This window comes from Hipposideros armiger, unplaced genomic scaffold, assembly GCF_001890085.2.
Source record: "Hipposideros armiger isolate ML-2016 unplaced genomic scaffold, ASM189008v1 scaffold_513, whole genome shotgun sequence".
Classification (NCBI taxonomy): Eukaryota; Metazoa; Chordata; class Mammalia; order Chiroptera; family Hipposideridae; genus Hipposideros; species Hipposideros armiger.
Genome location: NW_017731863.1, coordinates 963,112 through 978,163, shown reverse-complemented (window position 1 = coordinate 978,163; position 15,052 = coordinate 963,112). Strand labels below are relative to the sequence as shown.

At 36.0% G+C, this 15,052-nt stretch overlaps 1 protein-coding gene and 1 long non-coding RNA gene across 3 annotated transcripts in view; one reads left to right on the top strand and one right to left on the bottom strand.

Annotated features, from left to right (window-relative positions):
• Positions 1–15,052, top strand: part of STK38L (serine/threonine kinase 38 like) — an 82,795-nt gene that overhangs the window by 19,769 nt on the left and 47,974 nt on the right. The gene's annotated exons all lie outside the window — the stretch shown is intronic.
• The window catches only part of LOC109396315 (uncharacterized), a 68,042-nt gene continuing 54,446 nt past the window's right edge, over positions 1,457–15,052 (bottom strand). Inside the window, exons 2-4 of the long non-coding RNA XR_002126829.1 lie at positions 6,197–6,336; positions 5,562–5,609; positions 1,457–1,662 (exon numbers count right to left, since the gene is read on the bottom strand). This is a non-coding gene — a long non-coding RNA (uncharacterized LOC109396315). The remainder of the gene's footprint in view (positions 1,663–5,561; positions 5,610–6,196; positions 6,337–15,052) is intronic.

Sequence of the window (15,052 nt, the reverse complement as noted above, 5' to 3'; positions counted from 1 at the left end):
TGTGGAGGGCAGTGTCACTGGCCCTCATATGTGGGATCCGAACCGGGGCCCTCTGGCATCCCAAGCGAGTTCTTAACCATCGCGCCACTCGGCCATCCCATATTTGTCATTCTTTATCAGTAAATTGGTATCCTGATTTCTGTTGAGGCTTGATTAAATTTTTTTATTATTATTAGTTTCAGGTGTACAAAACAATGCAATAGTTATGCTTTTCACCCCTCACAAAGTGACAACCCTCCTCCCCCATCCACTGCTCCCCCACCCCCAATATCATACATATCTATTACAATTCCATTGACTCCACTCTCCACACTATACTCCACATCCCGTGACTATATATATATTAAATTATAGTTGACATATAATATTCTTTAACAGCAGCTTCAGATGTACAGTGCAGTGGTCAGGTCTCTACACCGTCCATGAAGTGGTCTCCCTGACAAGACATGAGTCCCTCTGACCCCTAAAAATTATTTACAACATTATTGATTATATTCCCCAAACTGTCTTTCCTATCTTTGTGGCAGTATTGAAGTTACCAATTTATGTTGTCTTGTCCCTTCCCCTTCTCCCTCATCTCCACCGCCTCCCATCTAGCAACCTTCAGTTTTTCCTCTGTATCTCTGAGACCATTTCTGTTTACTTTGCTCGTTTACTCAGTTCTTTAGATTCCACATATAAGTGAGATCATATGGTATTTGTCTTTCTCCGACTGACTTATTTCACTTAACATAATAGTCTCTAGGTCCATCAATATCGTTGCAAATGGTACGATTTCCTTCTTTATAGCGGAGTAATACTCCATTGTATAATGTACCATGGTTTCTTAATCCAGTTGTCTACCAATAGGCATTTCATTTGTTTCCAAGTCTTGGCTATTGTAAATAGCGCTGCAGTGAACATAGGGGTGCATATATTTTTTCAAATTAGTGTCTTGGGTTTCTCTGGATAAATACCTAAGAGTGGAATTGCTGGGTCATAAGGTATTTCCATTTTCAGTTTCTTGAGATACCTCCATACTGATTTCCGTAGTGGCTGCACCAATCTGCAGTCCCACCAACAGTGCACCAGGGTTCCCTTTTCCCCACAACCTTGCCAGCACTTGTTGTTTGTTGATTTATTGATGATAGCCATTCTGACCGGAGTGAGGTGATATCTCATTGCGGTTTTTATTTGCATTTCTCTAATGATTAGTGCGGTTGAACATTTTTTCATATGCCTATTGGCCATCTGTATGTCCTCTTTAGAGAAATGTCTCTTCATATCCTCTGCCCATTTTTAAAATTTATTTGTTTGTTTGTTTGTTTGTTTATTTATTTATGTTAGCTGAACCATCCTGCCACCATTGGCAGCTCAGTGGCAGCTCACTTCGAGCCGGGAATCAAACTGCTTTTGTCCTCTGCCCATTTTTTAATTGGGTTGTTTGTTTTTTTGGAATTGAGTTGCATGAGTATTTTATAAATTTTGGATATTAACTCCTTAGAGCCTTGATTAATTTTTTTTTCTTCTAAAAGATGGAGCTACCTTATTGATGCTGATAAAATCAAATTTCTGAAACTGTAAGGCTGTGGATTGAGCCTGGGTTGTGGTTAATTGCCAGGGTAATGACTGCCACCTGTCGAGGGCCATACAGCATTTTCCCATTGGAATTCCTGTGGTACCCTGAAAAGACAGATGTTTGACTCTTTTCAGATAATATTGTAACATATTTGAGATACAAACACATTGTCACTGACAACTTTTTCCTTAAAAATGAATTTTGTTGCCACCCAGAAGTTAGTTTCCAAGAGGAATATGTGTGTGCCAAAGTTTATGCTCATGGCCTAATCATGAAGTTTTTAAAATGTGCGGTGTTTATATCTTCCATCAAAGAGCATTTCCATCTCACTTCCTATGGTAATAAAAGCACATTATGAAAAAATTTCAGATCCAGTTTACAGATTCATTGTACCTAGGGAAAACTTTGGTAGAAAATTAGGGAATTTCTAATTTTATTAGGGGAAGACTAATGGAAAAATCTTTTAACTGAGACATCTGGTTTGAAACATAGATTTTTGTGCTGGAGGCTTCTATTGCTGTACCTAAATCGAATAAGACTCTATTAGTCTACCATGACCCTAAAAGTTGTAGAAATACTTCTGTATATTCTCTGTAGATATTTTCTGTTGCACTTTGTGCCTCCATCATGTTTTGCTTACAATAAAGCTGTGTCTGTGTTATACAACACATAGGATGATTGTTCATTTAGTTCCTAAAGGGTTCTTTTTGGTTATTGGTCTTGATCCCAATTGTCCAGAGTTTGCTTTGGACAAGTCAGCTACTGAAGACTTAGATATCCGAGTACCTTTTATTGGAGTGTCTCTCCTGCTCGCATCTCAGTCTTGGGGCAATATCTTACCTATTATGGTCTCTGTATTATAAAATGTTTCCCAATTTGTGTTATATGAAATACAAGTCCTAAAAGAATCACTATGTAATTCACCGTGTTAAAAGATTCCAGAGTCAAAGAGTTTGGGAAATTCTGTCCCTTCTTTAGATTTTCTTGTTTAACCCATTGTTCCCCAAGTTTATTTTACTCAGAACACGTTTTCCTTCAGAAGTCTAAAAAAATGTTTGTAGAACACATTAGAACAAATGATGCTTTGTATCATTACGTTGTCGTTTTTCTGCTTGTGAATTAGTTTGGCTCAATTTTAAAGTTTCAGGATTTTGTTTCTGTTGCGGGTTTTAAGTTTTTCTTATGTTCTTTATTCTAAAATAATTGCTTTTTTAGTCTGAAATTTCTACGTTGTTTCAATGATGAATTCATTATAAAGACTTGCTCACAACTCATCCAAAAGGAAAATGCTAAATCAATTGTTTAAGTTTTGAAGCGTGTCACACATGAGAATATAAAATACATTTTTAAAAATGTACCTGTACAGTGTAAAGAAAATAATGAAACAGACACCAAAGTATTGTCCATGGAGGTTAAGAAATTGAACTTTACCAGTACCCCAGAAGCTCCCTGTATGTCCTTCCTCCTCCCAGTGTAACACTTATCTTTAATTTTATGGTAAGCATTCCCTTGCTTTACTTATACTAGTTTTACCACCTACAAATATACCCATTGAGTCAATGTTACTTTTTTAGGTTTGCTTGCTTTGAACATTATATAAATGGAAATGTACAGTGTGTATTCTATAATTGCTTCTTTTTTTTTCAGCTTCATATTTCTGAGATTCATCCATATAGTGGTACTTAGTTCTTTTTCACTGCTGTGCAGTTTTCAGTTATATGAATATACTACAATGTTTTTCTTACTCCACTGACCTTGTTAAAGCACTGCCCCCTGTTCCACATGTGCAGGAGTATCTTGATGGTACATGCCTACGCGTGGAATTGCTTGGTCATTGGAGATGTGTGTGTTCAGCTTTACTGAGTAGTATCAATCTGTTCTCCAAAGCTGTTGTACCACTCTACTCCTTTACCAGCAGTGGATGAGACTTCCCGTTGTTCCTTAACAGAACTGGATATCGACAGCTTTTTCAGTATTTGCCAATCCAGGGGTGTGAAATGATATCTCGGGTTTTTAATTTTCATTTCCCTGATTAGAATTATAGTTGAGCATCTTTAATTTTGTTTATGGGCCATATGTGTTTTCTGTGAAATTCCTATTTGGGATTTTTGCTCATTTTAAATTTTGTTTTGTGGCTTTTTTATATGATTCATAAGAATTCTTCATCTAGTTAAGACACTGGTATATTGTTTAGAATAGTGCTTGATACATAGCAAGAACGGAAGAAGAATAGTTGTTAATACTATATCACTGCTGTATTTAATTCTTTGTTTTTAGGTTTTGAAATACCTTATTCTATTTTGTGGCTTATTTTTCATTCTGTGATGCTGTATTTTTTATTCTACCATAGCATTTTAATACATGTAAATTAAATTTTATACAAAATCTTGAATACATAGTCATAACCATAGCCTATTCATGTTGTATATGTTATATTTCATAACCTTTAACTTTTCAATCTTCAGTACCATTTTTGTTGTTGTTGCTATTTTTTTTTAACCCAAGGAAAAATTAACCCATTTAATCCCTGTTCAAATTACTATAACATTATTTTCTATGTTATAACCTAGTTATAGACGTATCTATCTCTTCAAATGTATTGTGATTGTTTTGAAGACAAAACATTTTAGCTTCATGATTTTGAAAGTTTAATACTCATAACTTAGGGACTGCCTAAAACCAGTATCAGTTACCCAGAAGAGATCCAAATGAATCCTAAACTATTATATAGTTGAATCCTTATGATGTTAAATTTCAGGCTTAAGTTCGCTAGAATATGTAACTCGCTGACCAAGCTGTCAATGTATTATTTTCCTTAGCTTAGTAGTAGTTCAGAGATCTAATTATCTTTTGATTGATTTTTCCACATACTGGAGGGATGGCAAAAGGACCATGTAAGCAGTATAATTCTCAAGTCAACAACAGTGATGATGGCATTGATAATGATAATGTTAGTTTCTTCAGCTTGACCACTTACCATGTGTCAGGTACTGTTATAAATATATTACATGTATTAACTCACAAGAATCCTTTTGATTGATGAGAAAACCAAGGCTCAGACAGGTTAACTTCTCTAAGATCACACAGCTAGCAAGAGTGGAATCAAGAATTCAAACTCAGGTAGTCCGTTGCAGAGTCTTAGAAGTAGATTCGTAAGATATTTATCAACTTGGTATCTGAAGAACTATCAATGCAATTTTAGTTTGAAGAGAAGAATTCACCTAAAACTCTGGCGTTTTGGTTTTTTGTTTGTTTATGGTGGGGAAAGAATGGGAAATACATTTTCGGTGTGGTAGATGGGATCAAGTACTTTTAGGTAGCAGCAAAGCTTGGAGTTGGAATTGCCTGATGTGTCAGGCTTCCATTATGAAGAGCTTTGGATATTTGTGAGTGGATCATGGCCTCTGAAAGAGTTCAGGAAATGCATAGCCTTTAATACAGGCCCCCATAGGCCATATTCAGGTATTTGGAGAGTAGTCAGGGGAGAATGGTTTTTAAAATAGCACAGAGTGGGTTCCAACAGATTTTCAAGCTTGGATAGTTACTATACAGTTGAGATAGAGCCTTCCTAAAAGACTGCAGTAGAGGAACTCTTATACAACTACAGTAAAACCTTGGATTGCGAGTAACTTGTTTTGCGAGTGTTCCGCAAGACGAGCCAACATTTCTAATACATTTCAACTTGGTAAATGAACGATGTCTTGTAATACGAGTAGTTTGTTTCCGGAACGACTTATGCTCGCAAACCAAGGCATTACTGTATTTGGTAAATAGCTAAACATATTTGAAAAGCATCCACTTGTTAACTTTAGGTTAACGGAATTTTTCTCATAATCTTTATTTTGAATTTAAAACATTCTAATTGGTTCATGAAGCAGTTTTCTTTAGGTTGCTATTATTGCTTTGGCTATTGGCTATTTTCAGATATAATTTTCACTCAGCTATGGTTTCTTTATTCATTTTTATTCATAGATTCATCTTTATTTATAGATTAAGTACTTACGTGAATGAAGGTCAGTGCATTTACTCCAAAAATTGTAGGGTTAAATGACTAAAAAAAAGAATGAAACAGGTTATAGTTTCTTAACCACTCTGAGTAGTGGTAGCACAGAGTTGGAACAACCATGTATAGGAAAGGTAGGCAGTACTGAGAAGATACACTTATAGGGTATTATGCTGATGACTCAACTAGGGTGTGTGTTTTAATGGAAAAGTTTTAAAACTTTGCTATGGGATTTAAGTAGTATGCTTTTTCCTCTGTTGTTTCCCCTTCAAGGAAGGACTAGCAAGGTAGTCTTTCCCTCCCTTGTATGGTCATAATAAAGGATTGCAAATTAATTCACTGTATTCAAGGCATCACACAGATTGAATACCATATTTGTCTTGAAGGGAAGTCCTGACTTCTGTTTGGGGTGATTGAATCTGTGCTTTGTGAGACTGGGTGCAACTTCCTTGTATTCAAAGGCAGGATCATCTTGTCAACAGCGAAATATCTTATAAGATGTAAGTCACTTAGAAGAAATGAGCCCCCAGTGGGGTTTGTTTTTAATGTTTCCCCCGATCCCTTTTCACTCCTCACCCCTGCCTTGCCCCCCCCACCCCCACCCCCACACACAATGCATCCAAGAAATACTGCACCTGTTTGTTATTTGGCAGTAGAGTCTGTGAGGAGTAATTGTAGACATTGTTTTCTTTGTGGGTTGGGGACAAAAAGTTGCTCTCTTGACCTTTTCCCAAGTCTCAGATAAGTACTGAAATCTTTGGCAGTTGAATGTGGACTGTAAAAGAAACACATAAATAAATATTGGGAAAACAAATGCACTTATCAGAAATCTGAAAAGCATTATTTTCAGATTAAATTAGCTTCTTTTATGATTTGAATTCAAGGTGGCCTTGATGTGTCAAAAAGAAACTTTACTGGCTTTTTTTTAGAATCTCATGACCTTTATGCTATACTGACAAAGCCATTTTGTGTTTGATTTTTTTTAAAACAAGGGTGGGGATTTTATACATTCCCATTGAGTGGTTAGAATTTGTTTCATGGAACAGGTCCAATATGAGAGGTCGAGTGGTAGAGGCCCAGAGCTAGGAGCCTAATACTGGCTCCATTTTTAAGTGTGTGACCTTAGGCAAGTCTTGTCAATTTTCTGAGCCTCAGATTTTCAAAATAGGGATAATAATACCTTCCCAAATACCTCACATGGTTTGGGAGAGGCTATACTACATAGCTCTGTAGAATCATGGGCTACTGAGTCTGACAGGCTTGTTTTGGTTGTATGTCATTGGATGAGATACCCATTTTCTACTGCAAAATGGCAGTAACTTTATCACTTCTTAGGGTTAATGCAAGGACCAAAGTGAAATCAGATAATCTATATAAAATGATAAGCATGTTACCTGGCACATGATTAATGTTCAGTTAATTATTATGAATTATTTATTATTATTGTCAGTAACATTTGGGGTGGTATTAACATTTTATAACATTATGGGTATGGAGTAGAATAATCAGATTTCAAGGTTTTGATCTTTTTTTTTAGATTTTTTTTTTTTTAATTGGGGAACAGTGTGTTTTTCCAGGACCCATCAGCTCCAAGTCAAGTAGTTGTTTCAGTCTAGTTGTGGAGGGCACAACTCAATGGCCCATGTGGGAATCGTACTGGCAACCTTGGTGTTATTAGCACTGAGCTCTAACCAACTGAGCTAACCAGCTGCCCTAAGGTTTTGACCTTTAGTACCACAGGTTTGCTGCTGAGAAAATCTGAAAGTATAAGGAAGTATTAATTAAAAGGTAGGCAGAATTTTCTAATTTCAGACTAATAGTCATTAACAATAGGACATTGTCTAGATGATCTAACTTTCTGTACTTTTCATCTTTAGTCAAAGAGAATGGTTTTTGAGGGAAAAAATTATTGCGGTTGTTTTATAAAAATTGAAACAAAAGTCCATATGATTTGTGGCACCTAGGACTGATTGAGCACTTCACGTGTTTCTCTTAGAAGTACCCCTTTTGGGGCTGAGAAAAAAGGCACTATGTAATTTACAAAGAAAAAAATATCTTCTATTATAGTCTACACGTGGGGAGTTGCCTGACTCTTAAATAACAAGATATTAACTCTCTACTCCATTGTTTCAAGAAATAATAGTGAGGATTATTGCGGATACAGTTTAAATATCTGGGGGTGGGGAGTGGACTTATAGAGGGGCATAAAATCACCTGATAAACAGTTTTTATCTTTTTTTACTTGTATTTTTTTATCAAGTCATTGCTAATATGACCAGCAAGGAGGGAATTAATCTCCTGCATCATGTGGCACTATTTCATTTGTTTATTAACTCACCACATTCAACACATAAGCTGCATGTATTAAGTACCTACTATGTGCTACAGACTGTGCTTGAAGCTGGTAACCCACCGAGGATGAATAGATAGCAATCCTTTATTATGACCATACTGGAGTTTCATGCTGTAGTTTCTATATTATTTTGAAAGATGGGTTGAGAAATATTGCAGAGTACCTAAAATCTGCATTTCTAAAATCTTGGCTTCATTTGTACTTTGGAGAAGGAACTGATTACCTTTATTGTAAATTAACAACTATATACACATATAACTCAGTACTCTTTTTTTTTTCTTCTTTCTCTTGCTTCAAAACGCAAGATGCTGCTATGACAATATGTAAGGAATCTCAAGCCCTCATCATATCTTGCTGGACCATTTTAGTTGTCTCCTAACTACTAGGTGAACCTCCCTTATCTTTAGGTTTCCCTCCTCTGTCCTCCAAACACCACCAACCACCCATAAACCTATATTCTTGCTTCAGCAATTCTTCTAAAATGTAAATTGGATCACTTCATTTCCAGGCTTAGAATCTTTAAAATGCCTTCCTTATTACCACTTTTCAAGATCCCATCCAAATTCCTTGGCATCAAATTTGTGGTCCTTCTCAATCTGGTCCCTGCTTTCCTATCCAGTCTCATCTCCCGACACTTTCTTCCCTTCACCGCCTGCATAGGAAATTGTTCACAGTTCCCTGCTCTCTCACACCATGAAGACCTTTGGTGTCTTCAGCTCTATCATCACTATCATATTTACATTGTATTATTGTCATTTGTTTATTTATCTGTCTCCCATGATTAGACTGGATGTTAAAGACAGAATTCTGCATCATTTAACTTTGTATTCCACCCCTGTGTAACACTGCCTGGCACATAGTACACATTCCCTAAATGTTTGTCAAAGGAATGAATGAATGAATGAATGAATGGTTAATTAAAGGTACTCCTATGTGGCCATAGTGTATCATTAGTAACATTTATAGTTCTTAACTGTATTACACAATAACTGTAAGTCAGTTTTATAAATCTAACAATCATTATAGCTCAAAGGGGGCTTAAATATCATCTCATCCAACCCTTTAATTTTTTTCAGAATGGATAAACTCAAAACTAAAGAGAGTAACTGAGACCAAGGCACATAGCTGATTAGTGGTAGCCTTGGGGCCAACCCTGGCCTGGCTGCCCAATCCCCTAGCCAGGAATAGGCCTAACAGATTGAAATGGGGCAAGATTTTAAAAAGATGATAGTTAAATCATCTATTTTAATTTGGATTTAAAAATAAATTATTGTAGAAAAATTTAAATATGCATAGAAGTAAATAGGAGAGTATCCACTCATACCATCACCAGCTTAAACAGTTATCAAACATGATCAGTCTTGTCTCATCTGCAGTATTTTTCACATCTTTGATGTCATATTATTTCATCCAGTAATATTTTAGTATGTATGGGATACGTAAAAATAAAAGTCTCTCTGGTATTCTGGGAAGTCAGGGCACTTCAAACAAAATAATGAAGGCTGACTGAAGACCTGGCTCCAGAAACCTGGCTGCCTCTCTCCGCCTGGGTGGTGGTCTTCTGTCCAGTGCTCTCTCTCCCCCCTCTACCCCGCTGTTCCCAGGACCGTCACTTCAACTGAGCCATCTCACTGAGCTTCCTTTGTCCACATGCTCAGGAGAGAATTGTGCTTTTTTATTCAAACTCTGTTAGATGGAGGTATAAGGAAGGAAAGAGATGGTGACCATATTAATAAGGAAAATAGATTGTTTTTAGTAGAAAGCAAGATACTCTATGTATGAACTTAAGTAGCTTTAAAAAATATTTATCCACAAGAAACCTTTAAAATTTCTTGGAATCTTTGTCACTTTTTTTCTCAAGATTATATTATAAAACTTAAAGTTACAGTTTTTATTATGAATTATAAGTATACACAGTTATAGAGAAAAATATAAAGGGACATTCATGTGTCTACTGCACAAATCTTAGTATTTTGCCATATTTACCTTGGATTTTATTTAACAACACATTACAGGTAGAGTTTGAGATGCCTTTGTAGCCCTTCCCTTCTCTCCCCTCCAGAAATAACTATTATTCTGGATTTAGATTTTTATTGTTCCAGTGCAACCTTATGTTGAGCAGCAGTATCTTGCCTTTTAAAAACCAATTTTACCTTTTCCATGTGATCTTCACAACTCTTGAAGTATGCAGAGAACTACATAGAGTTTTTATTTCACTTCTAAAAATGTACATTTCACCAAATTATCCCAGTTTCATTTAAAAGCTATACGGTGTGACGTACTGTTTTATGATTTACAGTGTATCTCATTACAAATACAGTTCTGAGGCATTTGCCTGACAACTGTTCACACGCTGCTGTGTTTCCTGCTTAAAGGACTAATAATTATTTTTGCAAATACAAACAGCATAATAGGACTAGAAGGAACCTCAGAGGGTTAAATAGTCTTAACTTATGATTTTAGTGAAACTGCCTTAAAACCAACTTGCAGGTAAGTTTTCTGCTCATTTTCAAAGAATATACCCTCCCTAAGTAATGCTTACTGGCATGACAGACTGGTAAAAAAGTCACTGAAATGTCTTGCTTTGCATTATCTAATAATGCTTTTAAAATTAAATAACTATAGAGTTTGCATATGATTTAAATTTTTAAAAAGGTTTTTACCCCACTTCTTCCCAGCCAATATTACTAGCTATATTTAGATTTAATTTTTGCTCTTTGGAAGGAGCAAATCATCCTGTTTATCCAAAATGATAAAAAAAATTTATTTTCCCCCTTTTTTAAAGAAAACAAAGCTAGTGCTGTTGAACATTTCTGACTCACTCACTTATTTTGGAGAGAACTCTCTCTTTCCACAAATAGATGAACTCACATACTAGGTCTTCCGAGTGAACTGATAAATTTCCGTGATGTCACGAAACTGGGTGGATGCAAATCGTATGGAATAGGGGTTTTTCAGGCCAAATATAGGGAGAGTGGGATCAGGTTGAATGGCCCCTTGAGCCACAAAGCATTTAGGGATTTCTCACTGGAATCCCTATGGAGAATATGGGAAAAGGAGGAGGTGAGTTTGAATTTCAGTGGGAGAGCTTTAGGTTAGATGTTAAGAAGAGCTTTCCTATTGGAAGGCTGCCAAGTAGATACGAGGGACTCCTTGTCACCGCTAGGAGACCTTTCTGACCTCCGAAGTTGTTTCATTGCTCCTGGGAACCCGTCTAGATGAAGTTGAACCTGGACTTCAACCCTAATGAAGGCGCGTTTGCCTGGATTCTGGCTGCCGCTCAGTGTTGGTTAATCCTCCGGCACCTACAGTACGGCGTCCTGGTGTTTTTTCCCTATTTAGACAAGTAATGGAGGACAGCATAGGATAGATAATATGTATTTAAAATAATCTGTAAAATAATTGCAAAGTTTCCAACAAAGATGATAAAACTCAACAGTTTACAGAGCTGTTTGGGCAAGAGGGCAGGTAAAATGGGAGGAAGACTGACGTAGCCTTGTCTCTGGTAGGAAGATGGCGAGTTGATCCTTTAAGTTTCTTTAAAATCAGGAATTATACAGCGATTTAAGATTTATCAAGAATAAGTAAGGTGGGCATGTAAGAACAGATCAGTAATTCTCTTGAGTTGCCTTTAGGAAGTTACAGATTTATTTTTGGCTTTTGCTTTGTTTAACTAATTGAGTCTGGTTCATAAAGAGTAGGGATGATGTTAGAACAATAGCCCTGGAGTCAGACAGGGATCAAATCTCAGCTCTGCCACTTTCTGGTTGAGAGGCCTCTGACAAGTAACTTAACCTCTCTGAGCTTTGGTCTCTCATTCTAAAATGGGGAAATAGTACCTACCTCATACGGTTGTTAAGGTGGCGAAGTGAGATAATGCACACAGCACTGTCTGACACAGAGAAGGTGCATGATAAATGGTAGCCATGATGATGGCAGTGATGACCATGAGAATGACAAAGACGTTGATAGGCTGCTTTAAAAAAGTAAATAATATATGTTAGTCCAAATAAATAGGGTCCAAACAATAGGATCTTAATGTTGTATCTGAGTAACAGAAAATCTTAGTTTGGAAAACTACATCTTTACTTACATTCTTAACCTTTGAGTTGTGTGATAACAGTTTTGATTTGATCCTACTGGTTTATGAGAAAGTGCCCTCCTTCTAATGTAATAACTATAGTTCCTGCGTGAAATAAAGCATCCTCGTATGTGTATTAGATCACTGATTGCACATTCTTTCTCTTATTTCCTTATTACATAATTCCAGACGTGCAATTGCTGAGTCAAAGAATATTCATGTTTAAAATTTTGATGCACACTGCCAGATTGCTTTCCGGGAAGACAGTACCAACTAACCATCCATTTATATGAAAGAGCCAATACTGGGCACTGTCCACCTTTTTAATCTTTGCCAGCCTGATTGGTTAAAAAGAATCTATGATGTCTTAGTTTTGCTTATGCACGTCTTTGACGAAAATGAGCTAGCATATTTTCAGATATTTTAAATAATTATTTCTTCTTTTATAAGCTTCCTGATTTAAGTCTTTTGCCCATTTTTATATTGATAAAATTCATTCTTTGAGAGATTCAGACTATATTTAAATAATATAATTATCACAGCACATTTTTAGGTATTTTAAATAGCTGAAATCATACCATAATGCCAATATTTAAATAATTTCCATTTATACAACTTAAGAAAAAAATCAGAGTACAAGTAAATCTACATCACGTAATGGTGACTAGCTTCTGTAATTAAAATCCTAATAGCTTTCGAGAGAAGCCTTTATTTGTAATATTTGGTTTCCAGAAGGTTCGAAGTAAAATGTCTTCAGTCATCTGAAAAAAGCAGGCAGAAGCCAGTTGTTTGATCCACAGATTCGCAGTCATAAGGTAGGAAGCAGTGATTTAGTGTCAGACATGGGCACCAGTGTTAGAACTAATAGATACCACATAGTCCAGCGCTCAGCCCTGGCTCTCAGTGTTCCGATAGCCCATTTCTTTGCAGGAGCAGTGCCTGCCGTGTCTTAGAGCTGCCACTCTCCAGCTAGACTGGAAGCTCCACCTGAAGGATGAGTGACCTGTTCTAGTCCAAGCTTTTCCCCCAGACAGCCAAATGACTGCGGGCCTCATTTCTGTAAAATGAGGGAGATGGTCTAGATAATCTAACATAGTTGCTGTTTCAAGTTTTGTGATTGTAATACCTGTTTGTAAATTTGCAATCTTAGACCTTTAGTAGATTCTAGTAAAATGTTGAACAGAATTGAACTCACAAGCTGTTTTATGGGAGGGTTTCCCAGTATACTTATTTGAATTACAGGATATTCTTGATGACAACAAACTGCAGAATTTACTTTTTATTCCATTTTAGTATTTTTTCTCTCCTATATTTGTATTCCAACTAAACCAGAATTGTGTTCTAGAGATCACAAGTCAGTAAAATGGTATGACCCTGTTTAAGGCTTAGACATTAGCTGTTAGGGTATTAGTTACAAAGGTCACTAACACTAAAAAAACTTTTCCTGTCTTCAAGATTTTTATTCTCTGGTACTTTAATGAGATGGATACCTCCTGGATTTTCTCACAGTTGCAGAAGTCGTGTAGTCTGTGCATTTAACACAATATCTGAGTCTGATGAGTCACGTGGTGTGTCTGCTTTTAGCTTGGGACAGAATATTTTCGTCACTTGTGATGGTCAAAAAGTCTCTTGGGAGAGTTAACTCAAAATAACTAAAAGTAACTCGTAACTATTCACATTTTAAAATTGTGAACTTGAGGATATCGTGTTTTAATTTTAGTCTAATTAGTTTTTGCCCTCAAAAAGAACTGTTGCTTCTGGCTCTTTAGTTGTTATATTAGCCTGATCTTTTTCAGTAAGTGGTTTTCATTTGAAAAGGAACTGTAAACAAAATAACATGGTCATTTTCAAATTAAAAATAAGAAAGATAAAAGAAATTGGTACAAAGGAGGAATCCTGAAGCTATTCAGTGATAAAGCTTTGAATATTTTGAATGAATGGGAAAATTAAAATATGAGTTTCTAGTTTCAATTAGTCATGTTTGAGCAATTTATATTTTACATCCTCACTTAAACTGAAGTCTATTTTCCAGTTTCATTTTGGTGTGCATGTTTCTTTCTTTCTTTTCTTTCTCTCCTATTAAAAGCTTACTTTTAAGAAAGTGAAAGACCAAAGTTGACCACAAAGATGACCGAACTTTTTATAATTGGGTCACTGAATGATTAATGTGTTTAGGCTGCTTTCCAAAGCTTGCTCCACCCCTTTCCTTTACAAGCGTGTCACACCACCTCTCACCACTCATCGTTTCCCTGCCTTGTCCATTTATTGGTTGTTTTCTGGTCACACCAAACCTACACCTTTAGCACAAAACAGACATTTTTGGTTTTACTGGTGTTTTGAATCAGGCATTATCTTTTTTTAAACAGGCAAAGTAGGAGTAAAGGACAGTGAAGATCATCTTTAAAGCTAGAGTATTTATTTTGTCTCTTATGATTTTGGAGGAGTAGTTTCCTTTCCTGTAACAAGGGAAATTAACTTAGCTAAATTTGTGCTGCCCTGCTTTTTTATTTTGATAAGGGCCTTTTGAGTCACCAGTAGAAAAGCTATTTGAGAAAAGAGTGACAGTTTGAGCCCTTATAAATATGCGCAGGTATAAGCCACCAAAAATCTCATTCTCTAAAAAGACGTATACGAGATGGCTGAAAATTTTCTCAGAATTCCCATTATTCTTATGGTTTGTCTTTAGTTTTAGTCCATGGCTTCAAGCTCTCTTTGTGTTTTTCACAATCATCCTCTAAACCAGAACTAAGAATTTGTTTCGTAGGAAAAAGAATGCAAGTGCAGTGGTACCAAGAAAACCAGCTCTGTGGGCTCAAAAGTGCAAGTTGATTCCTTTTCACTGCTCCCATGTCTATTCACACACAATTACTCTTAAATAGTTTTTTTTTCTTATTATAAAAATGATTGTTTTTCATTATTGGAAAAATTGGAAAATTTAAAAAATGATAAAATTTAAATCATCCATAATTTTACACCATAATTTACCCCATTTTTCCATAATTGAGTTCATATTTTACATGAGGATAGAACTTTGTATTCTGTTTACTTAACATTATT